The 15532-nt window shown below is 47.8% G+C and overlaps 1 protein-coding gene across 1 annotated transcript in view; it reads left to right on the top strand.

The window, feature by feature from the left end:
• The first annotated feature begins 2443 nt into the window (after window positions 1–2443).
• LOC139386626 (ankyrin repeat domain-containing protein 12-like) overlaps window positions 2444–15532 on the top strand; it is a 66869-nt gene continuing 53780 nt past the window's right edge. The window contains exon 1 of the mRNA XM_071132356.1: window positions 2444–2610. The gene's annotated coding sequence lies outside the window, so the exon portion shown is untranslated. The remainder of the gene's footprint in view (window positions 2611–15532) is intronic.

Genomic DNA, 15532 nt, shown 5'->3' with positions numbered 1-15532 from the left:
ATTGAATTGTTATTGGTGTTGGATTGATTCTGTGTGTCAGTTGAGGTTAAAGACTTGCTAATTATCTCTTGATAATAAATGGATGCATACATACATACATACATACATACATACAGCAGTGTTTACCTTAAAAATGGAGGTACCGTTCATTAGAAACAGCCGAGATTACATTCAAGGCAGATTTGACAAAAGTGAATCTCCTTTAAAAATAACCCGAGAAAGAATAGGATCAAGAATCAAGCTGTCAGCTGCTACATTTTACACAGCAATACAACCAACTTGATTTATTTTATTGAGAGCGAAATTGAACTACTGAGTGTGAAGTCAAATGCACGTACACAAACACTGTTGTAAAACCTACATTTGCGATGCATTGCCTCTAAGCAGATAGCCTTGACAGATATGGTGCAATGCCCTCATGTTCAAACCATGCCAATGATAATCTAAACGTACCCTAAACAAAGACTCCTCTATGTTACAACCGCCTCTGTCATCTCCATTCAAGCCCGGATGCTGATTGCTCGTCGCCGTGTATAAACCACTGCCCCTCCCCCATTCTGATTTTTAAGCTTGTTTTCTTCCGCAATGTAATATTCCCCTACCGCGCATGCGCTTTAATAGTCATCTAATGCAAATATCACTGCGCCACAACAATCCAATGTAGCTAGAGTGGCAGGAATGATGCAACACATTTACGGAACTAGTATACAAGTCTATACATTCAGTTACAATTTAAAAAAGTAATTGTATTGAGACAATTTAACAAGACAGGACGTTTCCACTGCACTAGTCTGATTACCTGCTTGTGTTACTTCTTCATCCGACATGTTCGAGAACATTCCCACCGGCCGCAGAGTCGAGCGGAAAAGATGACGTCACCGGCTCTCTCTTTTTGGAATTTGTTGTCTGTATATTTGATCATTTCATTGAGGATACCATCAACACCACAGGCCTTTTTGGGTTGGAGGGTTTTTATTTTGTCCTGTAACTCATTCAATGTAATTGGAGAATCCAGTGGGTTCTGGTAGTCTTTAATAGTTGATTCTAAGATTTGTATTTGATCATGTATATGTTTTTGCTCTTTATTCTTTGTTATAGAGCCAAAAAGATTGGAGAAGTGGTTTACCCATACATCTCCATTTTGGATAGATAATTCTTCTTGTTGTTGTTTGTTTAGTGTTTTCCAATTTTCCCAGAAGTGGTTAGAGTCTATGGATTCTTCAATTGCATTGAGCTGATTTCTGACATGCTGTTCCTTCTTTTTCCGTAGTGTATTTCTGTATTGTTTTAGTGATTCACCATAGTGAAGGCGTAGACTCTTTTCCGGGTCTCTATGTTTTTGGTTGGACAGGTTTCTCAATTTCTTTCTTAGATTTTTGCATTCTTCATCAAACCATTTGTCATTATTGTTAATTTTCTTCGGTTTTCTATTTGAGATTTTTAGATTTGATAGGGAAGCTGAGAGGTCAAATATACTGTTAAGATTTTCTACTGCCAAGTTTACACCTTCACTATTACAGCGGAACGTTTTACCCAGGAAATTGTCTAAAAGGGATTGAATTTGTTGTTGCCTAATTGTTTTTTGGTAGGTTTCCAAACTGCATTCCTTCCATCTATAGCATTTCTTAATGTTACTCAGTTCCTTTGGCTTTGATGCCTCATGATTGATTATTGCTCTGTTTAAGTAGACTGTGATTTTGCTGTGGTCTGATAGGGGTGTCAGTGGGCTGACTGTGAACGCTCTGAGAGACTCTGGGTTGAGGTCAGTGATAAAGTAGTCTACAGTACTACTGCCAAGAGATGAGCTATAGGTGTACCTACCATAGGAGTCCCCTCGAAGCCTACCGTTGACTATGTACATACCCAGCGTGCGACAGAGCTGCAGGAGTTGTGACCCGTTTTTGTTGGTTATGTTGTCATAGTTGTGCCTAGGGGGGCATATGTGGGAGGGAATGCTGTCACCTCCAGGCAGGTGTTTGTCCCCCTGTGTGCTTAGGGTGTCAGGTTCTTGTCCGGTTCTGGCATTTAGGTCGCCACAGACTAGTACATGTCCCTGGGCCTGGAAATGATTGATTTGTCTCTCTCTCTCTACCAATGACACCCAACAAGGTTCAACAAGCAAAATACTCCCCATTCTCTTGTCTCTAAACAGAATTTAAAATATATACCTATTAATATATATATATTTTAAATACCACTATAAATATGCATGCTAGTAAATAACGATGGTGATGCCAAAGCCTTTCTATCCGATTTTTTTTTGTGTGAAATGTTTTAAAATGAGGTAAATCTGCTTGACATTACCCCCCCCCCCCCCCCCCCCCTCCCCTCCAGGGCTAAAGTGGACCACGTGACTGCTCTCCGCCAATGGGACAGACGTTTGGCATGTTTTTCTGCGTGTGTGGGGGGGGTTTTCCTCCTTGGAGACGGACGGACTGTTTTCAAACCCACAGCAATACAACTGGAAAACAGACGTCAGGCTAATACAGCTACTGTTCATGTCCCAATCATTTCAGGAAAATTAGTCTTTATATTCACGTTGTTCATATTCATGGATGAACACGAATGAACAAGCGGAAAACAAAACGCATTGGAAAAGGTAAGCAGAAAGTAAGATTTTTTTTATATATATATATATATATAGTATTTTTTTTAAACATTTGTCCAATGTATCAGAACCCAGTTAGCCATCTGGCTAGTTAGCAAGGTAGCTAACTTTTGGACGTAACTGCGTTCAAATAAATGTAATGTTATGACACAGCGGGGTAGTTTTTGAGTTTGTTACGATCATGTGTTTTAGATACACGTGTATATTTAGTTACAGGCGTTTTTTTTTTATTCTGGTTAAGTTGTTGTTTTTTTGCGCAGAAGAATATGGAGAATTGTAACGTGTGTTGCTAGTGTCGAGGGCAAAACGGGTTGACAACTAGCTGGCTAGTTGGTTGGTTAGCTGGCTAGTTGGTTGGTTAGCTGGCTAGTTGGTTGGTTAGCTGGCGAGTTGGTTGGTTAGCTGGCGAGTTGGTTGGTTAGCTGGCGAGTTGGTTGGTTAGCTGGCTAGTTAGCTGGTTAGCTTCAGTTAGCCGATGTTCACAGCGACGGTAACGTGGTGGAAAACGGCAATGGGGCTTTTCGCCTCAGCGGCCTTTTGTTTTATACTGGCTTGTTTTGTTCTCTAAACGTACCATGAGACTTCAAAATGTTCTCTAAACGTACCATGCTGCACAGTAAATTGACCAGCTTATGTTCGCATGTTACGTTAGGAAACAAGCTGGTTAAGTCATTTTTACGGTGGCTAAGCTAACTCACATGACAAAAAAATAAAATAAATGTTTGCGCCCAACGTAACGTAGGGCATACTATTCTCTGAAAGCTAGCTTAACGCTAACTAAAATAGCTGCAGTTCTGTCCATATGCATTTTTATTAAAACTAAAATATTTGCCACATTGTATCTGGAATATGCACATTGTAGCAACAATGATTTGCAAAGCCACTGCACAGTCAAACGCGCTATCTGACACCTTTTACAGGCAACAGCAGCCAAGAATCTGGGGGTGTGTTGGAGATACAAAACTCTCGGTCTGTGGTGCGACCGTCCTTCGCTCTGGAAACCTTTTGTCTAAAAGGACGTATCAATATATATATATATATATATATATATATATATACACACACACACACACACACACACACACACACACACACACACACACACACACACACACACACACACACTCGGATTCTACGCAAAAGCAAGCCACTGGGTGCAGATGTGTCGCTGAAAATGACTTCAGACCATTCTCGTTCAATGACAATGACAGACGAAACTCCTTTTACAGGATTGTAGCCGATAATGGATGAAGAATGAACTGTTTTTTTCCCCCCATGATGAAATATCAAATCAAGGGTGATTTTCATTTCTACCCTCCCATGCTGTTGCAGTATTTTGTAAAGCCTAATATCAGTACAATTCAGGTTGGAATTGATATCACACTATTGTTTTCAGTGAGCCCGGCAATGATAACACTGACTCTATGAATAGAGTTTCAAATAGGCCAACATTTGATTAAAAAATTATATTTTATATATGAAATTATATTTCTTACTAAATATGTCTTGAACCCTACCCTAAATAGTAAAAGCATAGCAAAAATGTGTGTAATAAAGAACTTAATTACAGAAAGCATAGTGAATAAACCCTAGGTTTTCAGTCTTAATCACGAACATGTTGAAAACAACTACTAGTCCTAATATATTTTACCAGTAATATTTGCTTACAGCATTTATTTGGCTCAATTACAGAATTCTGGTTTGAATGTCAAACATGGCGCTAATCAATATACTGAAATAAGTTCTGACCCTGACTTCAATGATCATGTCATTACATGTATTTAGTAGTCACGTGTCTTTTTATTTATCTCACTGTAATAGCCTAGCCTACCTGCTATTTAGTACCAACCTACACCATGCTATTTAGTACCAACCTACACCATGCCATTCACTACGAGGCCCACGAGACCAAGGTCCTTTCCGACTCCTCTTCGAGACCACAAAATATCATCACTTCTCAACAACAGTGACTCAATGACACTGAACTAAACACGACAAGTATCTCCTGATTCAAGTGCAGCAGCTGGACAAAGATCAGCACGAGAGGAACAACAAATACAAGATGTCTAAGTAGCCTACTCTCTCCTATATATTCCGACCAGTCATTTGTTAACACTGGCACTCGCTTTCGATCTTGTAAGAAAGGATCAAGATTTATCTTTCTTTTTTTTTTTTGTATTAAAGATTACATTGCAATTTGACTTGTTTAGTGATTCTGATGCAGTGGCAGTGACTTGCAGTTTTATGAAGCAATTCACATATCCATTTTAATAGCAACCATATCACCTAGTCGACGTATGTTCCAGTTTGACATCTCAGTTCATCAGAAGCTTTAGCAACGACCAGCGAGCAATGGCAATGACTTGCAAATGCGTCTTGGACTCTCACAATGAGTATAATGCCATGTTTTGGGCTAATTGGGTAATTAATTTATCATTAAGGCCTTCAATATCATTAGTAAAATGGACATTTTTTAAAATATTTTTTTTTATATAGCTTTACCTGAGTATGAAATAATTGGTAACTGGTTTCACAATAGCAGAGAATTATTTGTAGCACTGCTATTCAAGGCCTTGTAAAGAAAGGATGGCATTCCTATGCCTCTTGCAATGCCACGATAGTGGTTTTGATTCTCGGGACCACTCGTACGTGTATGTACTCATGACTGTAAGTTGCATACATTTATATTTAACCGTGTACATATTATACACCAGATTTCAACCCTCACTCAGAAGTGGACTAATGCCATTCCTGTGGAGATGGGAGACAAGAACAAAGCGACGATGTTTTTAAGAGTAGTGATGTTCAGTTTCGGTTGGAAATGGCCAGGGACCTCATGATCCGATATTACCACGATACTTAGGTGCCGATTTTCTATATGTATTGCGATTCGCTACGGTGATTTTTCTTAGTTTAGTTTTTTTGTACATTTATTTATTTATTGCGATTCGATGTTCCAAACATATTGCTCACCATATGTCTGCTACAGAGGGACAAAAGAAACCCATAAGAAAACAACACATTTTGATCAGTCGTGGAAATAAGTGGTGAAAACAAACGGGCTCATTTTATTTCTCCACCCCTCCCCACCCATCACAGCCTTTTCTCTATTTCCATAGGCTACATCCATTGGTAGTTTGATAACACAGATGTCTTGGTGTCCATTCCTGTGGAAATGGAGACATGAACATGATGGTGACCAACTCGGGGGGTCTTTCCCTGTCGTATTTACTCGCCCCTACCTTATATCTGTTTACATACTGACCCATCTGTTGGTAGTTTGGATACCACAGATGTCAGTGTACGGTAGTTTGGATACCACAGATGTCAGTGTGAGATAAACCTCTTGACTAAGTGTTGGTAGCCTTTGCTGTAGCCTAAGGATGTGTTTACACATGCAGCCCAATCTTGATCTTTTGTCCAATTATTGGTTTTGTCAAGTAAATGCATACATGGATGGATTACTAGACCAGTCTACCACTACTACCATCACCACCACTACCACGACCACCACCACTACCACCACTACTACAACCACCTGTCCTCCACCACCTGTCCACCACCACCAGTCCACCACCACCAGTCCACCACCACCAGTCCACCACCACCAGTCCACCACCACCAGTCCACCACCACCAGTCCACCACCACCAGTCCACCACCACCAGTCCACCACCACCAGTCCTCCACCACCACCAGTCCTCCACCACCACCAGTCCTCCACCACCACCAGTCCTCCACCACCACCAGTCCTCCACCACCACCAGTCCTCCACCACCACCAGTCCTCCACCACCACCAGTCCTCCACCACCACCAGTCCTCCACCACCACCAGTCCTCCACCACCAGTCCTCCACCACCAGTCCTCCACCTCACCACCACCAGTCCTCCACCTCACCACCACCAGTCCTCCACCTCACCACCACCAGTCCTCCACCTCACCACCACCAGTCCTCCCCCACCACCACCACCAGTCCTCCCCCACCACCACCACCAGTCCTCCCCCTCACCACCACCAGTCCTCCCCCTCACCACCACCAGTCCTCCCCCACCACCACCACCAGTCCTCCCCCACCACCACCACCAGTCCTCCCCCACCACCACCTCCACCAGTCCTCCTCCACCAGTCCTCCCCCACCTCCTCCACCAGTCCTCCCCCACCACCTCCACCAGTCCTCCCCCACCACCTCCACCAGACCTCCACCAGTCCTCCACCTCCACCAGTCCTCCTCCACCACCAGTCCTCCACCACCACCAGTCCTCCACCACCACCAGTCCTCCTCCACCACCACCAGTCCTCCACCACCACCACCAGTCCTCCCCCACCACCACCAGTCCTCCACCACCACCACCAGTCCACCACCACCACCAGTCCTCCACCACCACCAGTCCTCCACCACCACCAGTCCTCCACCACCACCAGTCCTCCACCACCACCAGTCCTCCACCACCACCAGTCCTCCACCACCACCAGTCCTCCACCACCACCAGTCCTCCACCACCACCAGTCCTCCACCACCACCAGTCCTCCACCACCACCAGTCCTCCACCACCAGTCCTCCACCACCAGTCCTCCACCACCAGTCCTCCACCTCACCACCACCAGTCCTCCCCCACCACCACCAGTCCTCCACCTCACCACCACCAGTCCTCCCCCACCACCACCACCAGTCCTCCCCCACCACCACCACCAGTCCTCCCCCACCACCACCACCAGTCCTCCCCCACCACCACCACCAGTCCTCCCCCACCACCACCACCAGTCCTCCCCCTCACCACCACCAGTCCTCCCCCACCACCACCACCAGTCCTCCCCCACCACCACCACCAGTCCTCCCCCACCACCACCACCAGTCCTCCCCCACCACCACCTCCACCAGTCCTCCTCCACCAGTCCTCCCCCACCTCCTCCACCAGTCCTCCCCCACCTCCTCCACCAGTCCTCCCCCACCTCCTCCACCAGTCCTCCCCCACCTCCTCCACCAGTCCTCCCCCACCACCTCCACCAGTCCTCCCCCACCACCACCACCAGTCCTCCCCCACCACCACCACCAGTCCTCCCCCACCACCACCACCAGTCCTCCCCCACCACCACCTCCACCAGTCCTCCTCCACCAGTCCTCCCCCACCTCCTCCACCAGTCCTCCCCCACCTCCTCCACCAGTCCTCCCCCACCACCTCCACCAGTCCTCCCCCACCACCTCCACCAGACCTCCACCAGTCCTCCACCTCCACCAGTCCTCCTCCACCACCAGTCCTCCACCACCACCAGTCCTCCACCACCACCAGTCCTCCACCACCACCAGTCCTCCACCACCACCACCAGTCCTCCACCACCACCACCAGTCCTCCACCACCACCACCAGTCCTCCACCACCACCACCAGTCCTCCACCACCACCACCAGTCCTCCACCACCACCACCAGTCCTCCACCACCACCACCAGTCCTCCACCACCACCACCAGTCCTCCACCACCACCACCAGTCCTCCACCACCACCACCAGTCCTCCACCACCACCACCAGTCCTCCACCACCACCACCAGTCCTCCACCACCACCACCACCAGTCCTCCACCACCAGTCCTCCCCCACCACCACCAGTCCTCCACCACCAGTCCTCCACCACCAGTCCTCCACCACCAGTCCTCCACCACCAGTCCTCCACCACCACCACCAGTCCTCCCCCACCACCACCACCAGTCCTCCCCCACCACCACCACCAGTCCTCCCCCACCACCACCACCAGTCCTCCCCCACCACCACCACCAGTCCTCCCCCACCACCACCACCAGTCCTCCCCCACCACCACCACCAGTCCTCCCCCACCACCACCACCAGTCCTCCCCCACCACCACCACCAGTCCTCCCCCACCACCTCCACCAGTCCTCCTCCACCAGTCCTCCCCTACCACCTCCACCAGTCCTCCCCTACCACCTCCACCAGTCCTCCTCCACCAGACCTCCACCAGTCCTCCCCCACCACCTCCACCAGTCCTCCCCCACCACCAGTCCTCCACCACTACCACCAGTCCTCCACCACTACCACCAGTCCTCCACCACTACCACCAGTCCTCCACCACTACCACCAGTCCTCCACCACTACCACCAGTCCTCCACCACCACCACCAGTCCTCCACCACCACCACCAGTCCTCCACCACCACCACCAGTCCTCCACCACCACCACCAGTCCTCCTCCACCACCAGTCCTCCACCACCACCACCACCAGTCCTCCACCACCAGTCCTCCTCCACCACCACCAGTCCTCCTCCACCACCACCAGTCCTTCCCCTCCACCAGTCCTTCCCCTCCACCAGTCCTTCCCCTCCACCAGTCCTTCCCCTCCACCAGTCCTCCAGTCCACCACCAGTCCTCCACCACCACCACCAGTCCTCCACCACCACCACCAGTCCACCACCACAGTAGTACATCTCTACAGTGCTCCTTGTAAAAGAGAGGTCAGCGTAGAGCCCTGCCAGTAGTAGGGTCCAGTCCACAACTACCACAGAGAATGTCCCCCAGTGGAAGAGGAGCATAGCCTCCCTCAAGGAGCACCACCAGAGTCCCCCAGTGGAAGAGGAGCATAGCCTCCCTCAATGAGCACCACCAGAGTCCCCCAGTGGAAGAGGAGCATAGCCTCCCTCAATGAGCACCACCAGTCCCCCAGTGGAAGAGGAGCATAGCCTCCCTCAAGGAGCACCACCAGTCCCCCAGTGGAAGAGGAGCATAGCCTCCCTCAAGGAGCACCACCAGTCCCCCAGTGGAAGAAGAGCATAGCCTCCCTCAAGTTAGCACTGCCTAGCCGTTTACTACATTATATCCTAATGCATTGATCTTGGTTTTTATATATTGACTGTAGTCTGGTCCTCAAGCTATGAGTGACTTAGTGGGAACTTTGAAGAGCAAACACTAATTTATCCTCATCCTCCTCATCCTCCTCTCATGACTTCATCGCTAACCATCTCATGACCTGTTGGGTCCTGTTCACTTGACCCCTGATAAGACAGTGTCTTTGTTCCCATAATAGAAGTCGTTTGTGGCTGAGATCTCCTTCCCGTTAGTGATGGGGGGGGGGAAATCAGACGGGTACATATCGTAATATTACTTTAGGTTGACATAGAGATATTTCATGTCAGTTATGATAGTTGTAGTTATATATATAATTTTTTTTTGTTTTTTTTTTTGCTTCGAAATGGTCAACAAAACGTGTGTGGACGAAACCACTGTGTGTGTGTGTGTGTGTGTGTGTGTGTGTGTGACGAAACCACCGTGTGTGTGTGTGTGTGGACGAAACCACCGTGTGTGTGTGTGTGTGGACGAAACCACCGTGTGTGTGTGTGTGTGGACGAAACCACCGTGTGTGTGGACGAAACCACCGTGTGTGTGTGTGTGTGGACGAAACCACCGTGTGTGTGTGTGTGTGGACGAAACCACCGTGTGTGTGGACGAAACCACTGTGTGTGTGTGTGGACGAAACCACCGTGTGTGTGTGTGTGGACGAAACCACCGTGTGTGTGTGTGTGTGGACGAAACCACCGTGTGTGTGTGTGGACGAAACCACCGCGTGTGTGTGTGTGGACGAAACCACCGCGTGTGTGTGTGTGGACGAAACCACCGCGTGTGTGTGTGTGGACGAAACCACCGCGTGTGTGTGTGTGGACGAAACCACCGCGTGTGTGTGTGTGGACGAAACCACAGTGTGTGTGTGTGTGTGGACGAAACCACAGTGTGTGTGTGTGTGTGGACGAAACCACAGCGTGTGTGTGTGTGTGGACGAAACCACAGTGTGTGTTATTTTTTTATTTAACCAGGTATTCTAGTTGAGAACAAGTTCTCATTTACAACTGCGACCTGGCCAAGACAAAGCAAAGCAGTGCGACACAAACAGAGTTACACATGGAGTAAACAAAACATAGTCGATAATACAGTAGAACAAAAGAAAACAAAGTCTTTTGAGTGCAAGTGAGTTAAGGCAATAAATAGGCCATTGTGGCAAACTAATTACAATATAGCAACTACACTCTGGAAAGGTAGATGTGCAGAAGATGAATGTGCAAGTAGAGCTACTGGGGTGCAAAGGAGCAAGATAAATACTGTATGGGGATGAGGTAGGTAGATAGATGGGCTATGTACAGGTGCAGTGATCTGTGAGCTGCTCTGACAGCCGGTGCTTAAAGCTAGTGAGGGAGATATGAGTCTCCAGCTTCAGAGATTTTCGCCATTCGTTCCAGTCATGGGCAGCAGAGAACTGGAAGGAAAGACGACCAAAGGAGGAATTGGCTTTGGGGGTGACCAGTGAGATATACCTGCTGGAGTGCGTGCCTACGAGTGGGTGCTGCTATGGTGACCAGTGAGATGAGGCGGGGCTTTACCTAGCAGAGACTTGTAGATAACCTGTAGCCAGTGGGTTTGGCGACCAGTATGAAGCGAGGGCCAACCAACGAGAGCGTACAGGTCGCAATGGTGGGTAGTATATGGGGTTTTGGTGACAAAACGGATTGCACTGTGATAGACTGCATCCAATTTGTTGAGTAGAGTGTTGGAGGCTATTTTATAGACATCACCGATGTCGAGGATGGTCAGTTTTACGAGGGTATGTTTGGCAGCATGAGTGAAGGATGCTTTGTTGCATATAGGAAGCCAATTCTAGTTTTAATTTTGGATTGGAGATGCTTAATGTGAGTCTGGAAGGAGAGTTTACAGTCTAACCAGACACCTAGGTATTTGTAGTTGTCCACGTAGTCAGAACTGTCCAGAGTAGTGATGCTGGACAGGCGGGCAGGTGCAGGCAGCGATCGGTTGAAGAGCATGCATTTAGTTTTACTTGCGTTTAAGAGCAGTTGGAGGCCACGTAAGAAGAGTTGTATGGCATTGACGCTCGTCTGGAGGTTAGTTAACACAGTGTCCAAGGAAGGGCCAGAAGTATACAGAATGGTGTCGTCTGCGTAGAGGTGGATCAGAGAATCACCAGCAGCAAGAGCAACATCATTGATGTATACAGAGAAGAGAGTCGGCCCGAGGATTGAACCCTGTGGCACACCCATAGAGACTGCCAGAGGTCCAGACAACAGGCCCTTCGATTTGAACTCTATCAGAGAAGTAGTTGGTAAACCAGGCGAGGCAATCATTTGAGAAACCAAGGCTGTCGAGTCTGCCAATAAGAATGTGGTGATTGACAGAGTCGAAAGCCTTGGCCAGGTCGATGAAGACGGCTGCACAGTAATGTCTCTTATCGATGGCGGTTATGTCATTTAGGACTTTGAGCGTGGCTGAGGTGCACCCATGACCAGCGGGTTGCTGTGGAGGGTGCAGGGCAACATACCGGGGTAGGGGCAGCCAGATGGAAAGCATGGCCAGCCGTAGAGAAATGCTTATTGAAATTCTCAATTATAGGGATTTATCGGTGTTGACAGTGTTTCCTTGCCTCAGAGCAGTGGGCAGCTGGGAGGAGGTGCTCTTATTCTCCATGGACTTGACAGTGTCCCAGAACTTTTTTGAGTTAGTACTACAGGATGCAAATTTCTGTTAGGAAAGCTAAGGCTAGCTTTTTCAAACTGCCTTTGTCTATTTGTTCCCAACTTCCCTGAAAAGTTGCATATCACGGGGGCTATTCGATGCTAATGCAGAACGCCACAGGATGTTTTTGTGCTGGTCAAGGGCAGACAGGTCTGGAGTTGAACCAATGACTATATCTATTCCTAGTTCAATTTTTTTTGAATGGGGCATGCTTATTTAAGATGGTGAGGAAGGCACTTTTAAAGAATAGCCAGGCATCATCTACTGACGGGATGAGGTCAATGTTATTCCAGGATACCCCGGCCAGGTCAATTAGAAAGGCCTGCTCGCAGAAGTGTTTTAGGGAGCGTTTGACAGTGGTTGTTTGGTCACAGACCCATTACGGATGCAGGCAATGAGGCAGTGATTGCTGAGATCTTGATTGAAAACAGCAGAGGTGTATTTGGAGGGCGAGTGAGTTAGGATGACATCTATGAGGGTGCCCGTGTTTACGGATTTGGGGTTGTACCTGGTAGGTTCATTGATAATTTGTGTGAGACTGAGGGCATCAAGCTTGGATTGTAGGATGGCTGGGGTGTTAAGCATGTCCCAGTTTAGGTCACCTAGTAGCACGAGCTCAGAAGATAGATGGGGGGCAATCTATTCACATATGGTATCGAGGGCACAGCTGGGGGCAGAGGGAGGTCTATAGCAAGCGGCAACAGTGAGAGACTTGTTTCTGGAAAGGGGAATTTTTAGAAGTAGAAGCTCGAATTGTTTGGTTACAGACCTGGATATTAAGACAGAACTCTGCAGGCTATCTTTGCAGTAGATTGCAACACCGCCCCCTTTGGCAGTTCTATCTTGTCTGAAAATGTTATAGTTAGGGATGGACATTTCAGAGTTTTTGGTGGTTTTCCTAAGCCAGGATTCAGACACGGCTAAGACATCTGGGTTGGCAGAGTGTGCTAAAGCAGCGAGTAAAACACACTTAGGGAGTAGGCTTCTAATGTTAACATGCATGAAACCAAGGCTTTTACGGTTACAGAAGTCAACAAATGAGAGCACCTGGGGGGTGGGAGTGAAGCTAGGCACTGCAGGGCCTGGATTAACCTCCACATCACCAGAGGAACAGAGCAGGAGTAGGATAAGGGTACGGCTAAAGGTTATAAGAACTGGTCGTCTAGCACGTTCAGAACAGAGAGTAAAAGGAGCAGATTTCTGGGCACGAGAGAATAGATTCAAGGCATAGTGTACAGACAAAGGTAAGGTAGGATGTGAGTACATTGGAGGTAAACCTAGGCATTGAGTAATGAAGAGAGAGATATAGTCTCTAGAGATGTTTAAACCAGGTGATGTCATCGCATATGTAGGAGGTGGAACAACATGGTTGGTTAAGGCATATTGAGCAGGGCAAGAGGCTCTACAGTGAAATAAGACAGTAATCACTAACCAGGACAGTAATGGACGAGGCATATTGAGCAGGGCTAGAGACTCTACAGTGAAATAAGACAGTAATCACTAACCAGGACAGTAATGGACGAGGCATATTGATATTAGAGAGAGGCATGCGTAGCCAAGTGAAAACAAAACGACCGTGTGTGTGTGGACAAAACGACCGTGTGTGTGTGTGGACAAAACGACCGTGTGTGTGTGTGGACAAAACGACCGTGTGTGTGTGTGTGGACAAAACGACCGTGTGTGTGTGTGTGGACAAAACGACCGTGTGTGTGTGTGTGGACAAAACGACCGTGTGTGTGTGTGGACAAAACGACCCTGTGTGTGTGTGGACAAAACGACCGTGTGTGTGTATGTGGACAAAACGACTGTGTGTGTGTGTGTGTGTGTGTGTGTGGACAAAACGACTGTGTGTGTGTGTGTGGACAAAACGACTGTGTGTGTGTGTGTGGACAAAACGACTGTGTGTGTGTGTGTGTGTGGACAAAACGACTGTGTGTGTGTGGACAAAACGACTGTGTGTGTGTGGACAAAACGACTGTGTGTGTGTGGACAAAACGACTGTGTGTGTGTGGACAAAACAACTGTGTGTGTGTGGACAAAACGACTGTGTGTGTGTGGACAAAACGACTGTGTGTGTGTGTGTGTGTGTGGACAAAACGACTGTGTGTGTGTGTGTGTGTGTGTGGACAAAACGACTGTGTGTGTGTGTGTGTGGACAAAACGACTGTGTGTGTGTGTGTGTGGACAAAACGACTGTGTGTGTGTGTGTGTGTGGACAAAACGACTGTGTGTGTGTGTGTGTGTGGACAAAACGACTGTGTGTGTGTGGACAAAACGACTGTGTGTGTGTGGACAAAACGACTGTGTGTGTGTGGACAAAACGACTGTGTGTGTGTGTGTGTGGACAAAACGACTGTGTGTGTGTGGACAAAACGACTGTGTGTGTGTGGACAAAACGACTGTGTGTGTGTGGACAAAACGACTGTGTGTGTGTGTGTGGACAAAACGACTGTGTGTGTGTGTGTGGACAAAACGACTGTGTGTGTGTGTGTGGACAAAACGACTGTGTGTGTGTGTGTGGACAAAACGACTGTGTGTGTGTGTGGACAAAACGACTGTGTGTGTGTGTGTGGACAAAACGACTGTGTGTGTGTGTGGACAAAACGACTGTGTGTGTGTGTGGACAAAACGACTGTGTGTGTGTGTGGACAAAACGACTGTGTGTGTGTGTGTGTGGACAAAACGACTGTGTGTGTGTGTGTGTGGACAAAACGACTGTGTGTGTGTGGACAAAACGACTGTGTGTGTGTGTGGACAAAACGACTGTGTGTGTGTGTGTGTGGACAAAACGACTGTGTGTGTGTGTGTGTGGACAAAACGACTGTGTGTGTGTGTGTGTGGACAAAACGACTGTGTGTGTGTGTGTGGACAAAACGACTGTGTGTGTGTGTGTGTGGACAAAACGACTGTGTGTGTGTGGACAAAACGACTGTGTGTGTGTGTGTGTGTGTGTGTGGACAAAACGACCGTGTGTGTGTGTGTGTGTGTGGACAAAACGACCGTGTGTGTGTGTGGACAAAACGACCGTGTGTGTGTGTGTGTGTGTGGACAAAACGACCGTGTGTGTGTGGAAATCTAAAATCTGTCTGTTCAAGTTTCTAAGTAATGTAGATCTAGGCCCGTGGCTTGGACAAGTCTCTCTATCCTAAGAAGAAGAATCATCTGTTCTACATGATATTTTTCTACATGAAACTCTCAGCCAGCTCTGTTTTTGAGACCACATTCATGACATTTGGGCTGATTCATTTAAGTGACGATGATGTAGTTGTAAGCAACTCAGAGTGATACATTCACGCGGTCTCACCAAGCAGTCGTTTCCTGTGATATTTAGTTGTGTTACACACAGGAAAGAAACTCGAGCCTCTGTCTCATTCCTAGTTTCTCTCTGATGACATAACAACCTACAA

The sequence above is a fragment of the Oncorhynchus clarkii genome, chromosome 28 (assembly GCF_045791955.1).
Source record: "Oncorhynchus clarkii lewisi isolate Uvic-CL-2024 chromosome 28, UVic_Ocla_1.0, whole genome shotgun sequence".
Classification (NCBI taxonomy): Eukaryota; Metazoa; Chordata; class Actinopteri; order Salmoniformes; family Salmonidae; genus Oncorhynchus; species Oncorhynchus clarkii.
The sequence above is the reverse complement of the archived record's forward strand: the minus strand, read 5'-3'. Positions and strand labels throughout refer to the sequence as shown.